Source organism: Phyllostomus discolor, chromosome 9, assembly GCF_004126475.2.
Source record: "Phyllostomus discolor isolate MPI-MPIP mPhyDis1 chromosome 9, mPhyDis1.pri.v3, whole genome shotgun sequence".
Lineage (NCBI taxonomy): Eukaryota > Metazoa > Chordata > Mammalia > Chiroptera > Phyllostomidae > Phyllostomus > Phyllostomus discolor.
The window spans coordinates 59,276,076-59,283,208 of NC_040911.2; the positions used below are offsets into that span (position 1 = coordinate 59,276,076).

The 7,133-nt window shown below is 46.5% G+C and overlaps 1 protein-coding gene across 1 annotated transcript in view; it reads right to left on the reverse strand.

The window, feature by feature from the left end:
- SYNDIG1 (synapse differentiation inducing 1) overlaps positions 1–5,691 on the reverse strand; it is a 219,223-nt gene extending 213,532 nt beyond the window's left edge. Inside the window, 1 exon segment of the mRNA XM_028524579.2 lies at positions 5,101–5,691. The gene's annotated coding sequence lies outside the window, so the exon portion shown is untranslated.
- Between the last annotated feature and the right edge of the window lie 1,442 nt (positions 5,692–7,133).

Genomic DNA, 7,133 nt, shown 5'->3' on the forward strand with positions numbered 1-7,133 from the left:
ATACAAATTCAAACCACAATGAGATACCATTTCACAGGTGAGAATGGCCATCATAAACAAATCAACAAACAACAAGTGCTGGCAAGGTTGTGGAGAAAAGGAAACCCTAGTACACTGTTGGTGGGAATGCAGATGGGTGCAGTCACTGTGTAGAACAGTATGGAATTTCCTCAGAAAACTAAAAATGGATCTGCCTTTTGACCCAGCAATTCTACTCCTAAGATTATATTCCAAGAATCCTGAAACACCAATTAAAAAGACCTATGCACCCCAGTGTTGATAGCAGCACATTTTACAACAGCCAAGTGCTGGAAACAACCTAGGTGCTAATCAGTAAATGATTGGATAAAAAAACTATGGTTCATTTACACAATGGAATACTATGCAGCAGAAAGAAGGAGCTCCTACCCTTTGTGACAGCATGGATGGCTCTGGAGAGCATTATGCTAAGTGAAATAAGCCAGGCGGTGAAAGACTAATACATATGATCTCACCTATAGGTGGAACCTAATGAACAAAATAAAGAAACAAGCACAATAGAACCAAAGGCATGGAAACAAGGAGCAGATTGGTAGGCACCAGAGGGGAGGGGGGGGTAGGATAATGGGGGAAAGATGGGGAAGGGTCTAATCAACATACAGGTGTAAATGACCCATTGGCATGGACAACAAGGTGGGGACTGACTGTGGGAGAGAGTGTTGGGGGCAGGGGAGATCAAAGGGATAATTGGACCAACTGTAACAAAACAACTATATAGATATACACTATATACTCAATAGAACAACTATATATATATATATGTTCTATACTATAGTTGGTATAGTATGTATATGGGATGGATACACACCCACACACCCCATATAAAAAAAATTAGTTGAGTTAAAGCTATTGCTCTTAAATAAGCCTTTCTTCTACATCCCCTCTAAACCCAGCTGGAATGAATGGTCTACACCACTCAGGCAGTGCATACCTTCATGAAGGTGCGCACACTGTCCTTATTCTGACTCTTGACAACAAGGAGTTGTAGGATACAGGTACAATGAAGGGACTGAGCTGATTTATTTTCTGTTCTCAGAGAGCCATAAGGATGCAAAGCAAACATTCCGTTAAGATGTACAAAAATTTCTCGATTCAGAGTCTTCCCTAATTTAAAAAACTGTGACAGGTATAGCTTTTTTTTAAATCTTGGAATGAGTATGAATGAAAAGAGATTGCTTGGAGGAAGAGGATATAAGGGGATAAAATAGTAATGGGAAAAACACAATACAGATGAAATAAAAATAAAAAAAAATAAAATAAATTTTAGAAAGCAAAATAAAAAAAGAAACAATCTCAGAAGAGTTAAGTCATCTAAGATCATTCAACAAGCAAGCAGCAGAGCTGAGAATTGAAACCTATCTTCTCACAGGCACTTTAGAAAATACCATGGGGAGAAGGGGCAGGCAGCCATAGACATGAGAAAATCACAAATGTCTCTTCCCCACTACTTTCCCCAACCCCCAGCTAAAATCTAGTGTATTGCCTGAAAGGACAACAAAGGCATTTGAATTGTAGCCTGGTGCTTGAAAGTTATTGCAGCTTTTCTTTAAAACACGTGTTTATGAACTCTCAGGAGCAATTTGAAATGTCTATATATATTGCACAGACAATGTTGAACAATCACATTTGTTAAAACCACCTACTACAACATTCCAATTCTGGTGACACAGACAGGAACTTGGTCAGCCTATCTTTAATGTTTTGAATAGTTAATGTTTGAATATCTTTAATGTTTTGCTTTTTTGACACATTGACCCAATGTTTGCAGTATAATATACTAGTGTAATATCACTTCATATCATCATGTTCCACAAAAGGGCCTTGTGACTTTCCAATGAAAGAACAACAGACTGTTTTGATACTCTGTCTCACCACTTTGCTGCTGCTGGCAAATGAACACCTCATCCTTCAATCTTTGACACTTTCTCCCACTCATTGAAAGAATTTTATTTGTAAATTAAAATCTGTTTAAACTACAGGTCACGATTTGTTCATGTTAGACATGAGAATCTCCAATGTGCATGGGGACCCTACAAAGGAAAAAGTCAGGGGCTTAGGGACACACTGGTGTCATGGAAAGATGAGGTTTTTATTTAGGGAGAGGAAGACATAAAAGTGCTAAATAATAGAATGGTTATTCATATTACAAAAGGTTAGGTAAGGATGCCTTTAAATAGTGCACCTTATAATGGCATTCAGAAGTCTGGCTGAATCCTCCACAAACATCATAGACAATTTTTAGTAACAGCTTTTATATAAATGAAGGTGCGGAGGTATTCAGGGTGAAAGGGGGCCATGTAGGTGTGTGAGTATAGGGGCCACCTTATCACTGTCTCTGGAGGCCTTCTCCATGCTATTTTCCAGCCAACAGAAACTACATTTGAAATCAAATTTGAGTGAGTAGAGTCTCTCCAGAGGGTAAGGTGACCAGTGTGATGACCAAATGTTTTCCTATTGAGAGATGAAATATTTACTTCTCTTCATGAACCTCAGAATAGCACTGACAAGTGTCTTTGATAGAAAACTTACATAAGAACATATCTTTTTATTCTCTTATAATAGTAATAATTCCCAGGGAGTGGGGGGAAGAGATTTAATGAGAAAAATGAATTGAGTCCAGAGTATCACTAATATGTCATATTAAATATGGAAGAAATTGATTGCTTATTATTATGAAATTATTTTTAAAGTTTTTACCAAAAAATGGTAATTTTGCCCATGATGTTTCAACTAGATTCTTGTGTATCCACTGCACATCAAAAGGTGCATGTCAAATCTATATTGTTTCAAATGTCTATTTTTCTCAGGATCTAGATTTCCCCTTCTTTCAGTTCCCCTCTTCATGCCTCAAGGAATGTTTGCATTTGTTCTTGTTCAATGCCAAAATGTAAAGGGGCGGGGTCTACCTTCATTTTTATTTTAACATCACCTATGTTCTAAAGGAATCATTTAAATCAGGTATGCAGTCATTTCTGTTACATAAAAATGAAACATTATCAGCTGAAGATACATGAGGATGCATTTGATGGTGAAATAAGCTTGCAATGGAATATGAAATCCTTCATCAAACATGGCCTCCACAACTCTCAGAAAGGGCCGTTAACAGGGTAGAAGGGCAAAATGTTAATGAATTTGGTAGTGGGATGAGAGGAGTACTGGAAGTTCAATGTACCATTACCTCCACCTTTGTGTAGCGTTGAAGTTTTCCGTTAAAAAAAAAAAAACCTTGAAACAGATTTCTCATATTTTTGCTTTATTTAACAAGGCCCTCTTGATTTTGACTATGCCCTTTCCATGCAGTAGGTGGAGGCTTGGTGGGTGAGGGCCCTAGATCAGCTACAAATCAACATTTGCTTCTTGCAAAGGTGCCAGAGGCTGTTGGAGAAAGGGAGAAAGAGCTCTTTCTCACACATCCCACAGACCATGTACCTTGGTCTCATCTCCAGAAAGAAATTCCACACAACTGCAAGACACACAGCATGCAATAATTCATCCGAAAATTCAGCTCCAGCTACTTCCTGTCCTAGCCAGAATAAACATCAGACTGCCCCCGGCTGCCCTGGAGGCTCACTTTCACTTTGGCTGCTGTGAGAATTTCTGGAGCCAGACCCCTCTGGCAAGATCACATTCATGCACCTACGCGACTTTGCCCAGGCAATCGCACCTCAGCAAGGAAAAGTTGGCTCGTTCTTTGCGGTTTGTTACTAAGATGCTAACCCTACAAGCTGCAGGTCTGCGCAGCATGTATCTCTTTGGGCTTTGACCAAACAGTAGGAGCGTAGAGGATAGATATACAAACACACGCGCACTTTCCCAACCACTGAGCCCGATTCTAAGTAGAAAACGGAGTCATGCACCCCCTAATCCCCAATTCAGTCAAGCCCTCGGCCAGTATTTGCTGCAATAAACCGGAACGCGGACAGGAAAGGCGCAAGTATCGAGTGCGGGCCAGTGGCCTGGACGCGCCAGAGCATCTGACTGACGTCGCAGAAGGGCTGCTCACACCTGAAGTCTGGGTACCAGGAATCCAAACCTCTGCGTACAAGCGGATGAAAATGAAATGCGATCAGAGGAGCCCTAATTCTAGTCCTTCAGAAAAGCCGAGCTGTTACACTGGCAGCCTCCTCAAAGCAGGGCTGCGATCGCTAGTTCTACTGGGATCTTTGAAAAGAAGCACAGAGATCAAAGCCCCTTTCTTAAGGAGAGTGCCCAATTCTGCCGATAATCCATTCCTCTCTCTGGTGCTTGGAAAGTGCACGCGAAGAGGCAAAAATTATACCTAGGGAAATCGAGACTAGAACTTGAACCCAAGAGGTGCATCCACTCGCTTCCCTCTCCGCGCCTGGGCTGGTGACTATCAGGACTGCGGGCTGTCGCAGCTGCCAGGGAGCAGACAGCTCACAGATGCTAGTCTTGCTCTTTTCCACTGAGAAGGTCTCCAGGAGTCCCCGCCTCCGTTCAGGGAGCCTGTTGGGATATCCCAAACAGAACGCACTTGAACCCTCGCCGCCTTCCCCCACTCTGCTCTGCGAATCAAAGGCCTCTTTCCTTTCTAGTGCCACATAGACCTTGCTTGGTTCCCGGCTCCCCGACTTTCCACTCCCAGCCCCAGCCAGTATCCTTTGGGTCGTTCTAGGGCGTCTCCAAAACTGCCTACGAACACCGCGAGCCTTGACAGCCTGGGCAGCCCCGCTTCATTGGGCTCCCAGGTCTTGTGTTCAGTAGCTCCCACCGACTTTGCACAACAGCCCCTCCGCATCTCCTGGACGCCTAGGATGGCGAGGCACCGAGCTGCAGTCAGAGCTGACAACACCCAGCCCCTTCCACCTCATCTTGCTCGCCTACTCTGTTTTCTCCTTTTATCTGGCTGCTCAGCGCCTCACAAGTCCTGCCGCTGCGACCACCCCGACTCACCGCGCTCCCACAGTGTAGTTTGCGGGCTCCGAGGCGGAGCCAGAAATCCCTCCCTCCCAGGGCCCGCCTCCGGTGCTAGCCGATCGCCCGCAGCCCCCGCCACATTGACCCCTCCTCCACCAGCGCTGCCGCGGCTGTGGGACTTACCTCCGGGACAAGGTGACCCGGTGAATGAGCCCAGGAGGCAGCCCGCAAGTCTCCAGAGCGAGCAAGCCTGAGGGGAGCTGGGCGGTGCGGCGCCAGCCTTTGCTCCTTAGCTCCTTTACTTCTCTGCGGACCTGCTCCGTTTTCCTCCTTGCCCCTCCTCCCCTCACCCAACCCCCCCCCCCCCCTTGCTCCCTGCCCCGCGGTCGAGGCCCACGCCCCACGTTGCTCAGCTAGTACTAGAGTGCTGGACTAGTGCTAGCTGGGTGGCTATGGCGATGGCCCCGGGTGGCATGGAGCTCCGGATCTGAGCGAAGGGGCGGAGCCCGGCCCTCAGGTCCCAACAAAAAGAAGGGGTGCTGGCAGACTCCAGGGGAGTGTTCCGGGCGGGAGGGCTGGGCGGGCTGGGCGCAGAGCCTCCCAGGGGGTCCTTCTCGGCTTGCCAAGCCTGGCGACACGCGTGCAGGAGACAGCAGCCAGGGACTCCGGGGGAGGATGGCAAGGAGGAGGAGGTGGGAGAGGAAACTGCCCTGCCTGAAAGTGGCCGCCAAATTTGCCCCAGGCAGACCGGGTGATCGCATCTGTCAAGTAGCCCAGGGCTGGTGTGTCAGGGAATGTGAGGTCTACAGAGGCTGGGGGCGGGGGCCGCCGCTGAGGACTCGAAGACTCAAGGAAGAGATGGCTCCTCTTGGTCCTAAAGGCCTCCCAACGCTCAGATTTCATTTCGAGGTTCACAAAAGCCCACTTTATAGGTCTGGTATCTCCTCAAGTCCTAACCATCCAGGGGAAATCAGGCTTGGGGCCTAGATTCCAAGAGCTCCGTCCAACCCCAAACAGGTCTGTTGTCCTAGAATTGCTGGCCCACCACAGTTGGAATCGAAAGGAAACAAGATTGGCTGCCAGAGGGAATGGGGGACTGGCACAATCATGGCCAGGGAAGTAGGTAGAGGGGAGCCAGAGCCCAGGGAGGACAAACTCCCAAGAGTCTGCTTTTCAAACGTTGTGTGTGTGTGTGTGTGTGTGTGTGTGTGTGCGCGCGCGCGCGCGCGTGCGGAGAGGGGTTGGTTTTGGGTTTCATGAACTAGGAAGAAAAATGTACCATAAAGGGGTCAAAAATGATTTAGAAAAATCATCTGTAACCCATTTTTACTCCAGGTGCAGACCTGCCGCTAGTCCCAGGCTTGTCAGTCAGTCCAGGATCGCTCCAGAGGGTCAAGGCTGATTTTGCCCCATGAAATTCTCCTAGGTACCCAAGCCTCCCTCCTTCCTGGTAACCAACCCTTAGTTTCAGAAGGTCCTGCTTCCTCTGTCGGACTTCCTCTAGCAATGTTTCCACAGAGTAGGAGGTGGTGCCTGAACAGCAGGTCCCACCCCCGTGGTCCCTTCATGGGAAGACTTGGCTCCTGTCAAAATTCTGCAGCCCAAAGAGAATGCTAACTTCAGATTGGGACCAAAAGGACTATTTAGGTGGAGCAGGTTAGTGGAACCAGTACCACCTGTGATTTGTCTTTATCCACTTGCATCACATTGATCTCCATTTCTGCACATGGCAAAGCACCTCTAGATCCAGAGCTGCAAAGCTGTGAACTGAAATATTCAGAAAAGGGCATGCATGGTACATTTCTCCATCTAGAAGAATTCAAATGGGAGGAAAATGCCACCTTACCTTAGTAAAGTTGCTTACTGCTCCGAGATCCTTCCCTGAGCAAAACATTCTTGCAGCTGAATCACTGGGCTGAGCAGATGGATGTTGTTGATTCATTTGAGGTAGAGAATCATTATTGCTGTTTATCAGATAAAGACACTGATGTTTTTTAAAAAAATTAACTGAGATTTCCATAGGTACCCAATATGCAGGAGGAGCCTGACCCAGGTTCCCTCACTCTCTGTTAGTGCACTTTTGTTGTTCAGGTGTTGGGTTGACTTTGGAGGTCAGGTTGTTTTGTCAAGAGAACACCAGCCTGGGTTACAGCTCTGACTAGCCTTTGCCTCTAGGGTATTGTTTGAATTTTAAATTGGACTTTTGCTAATACGGT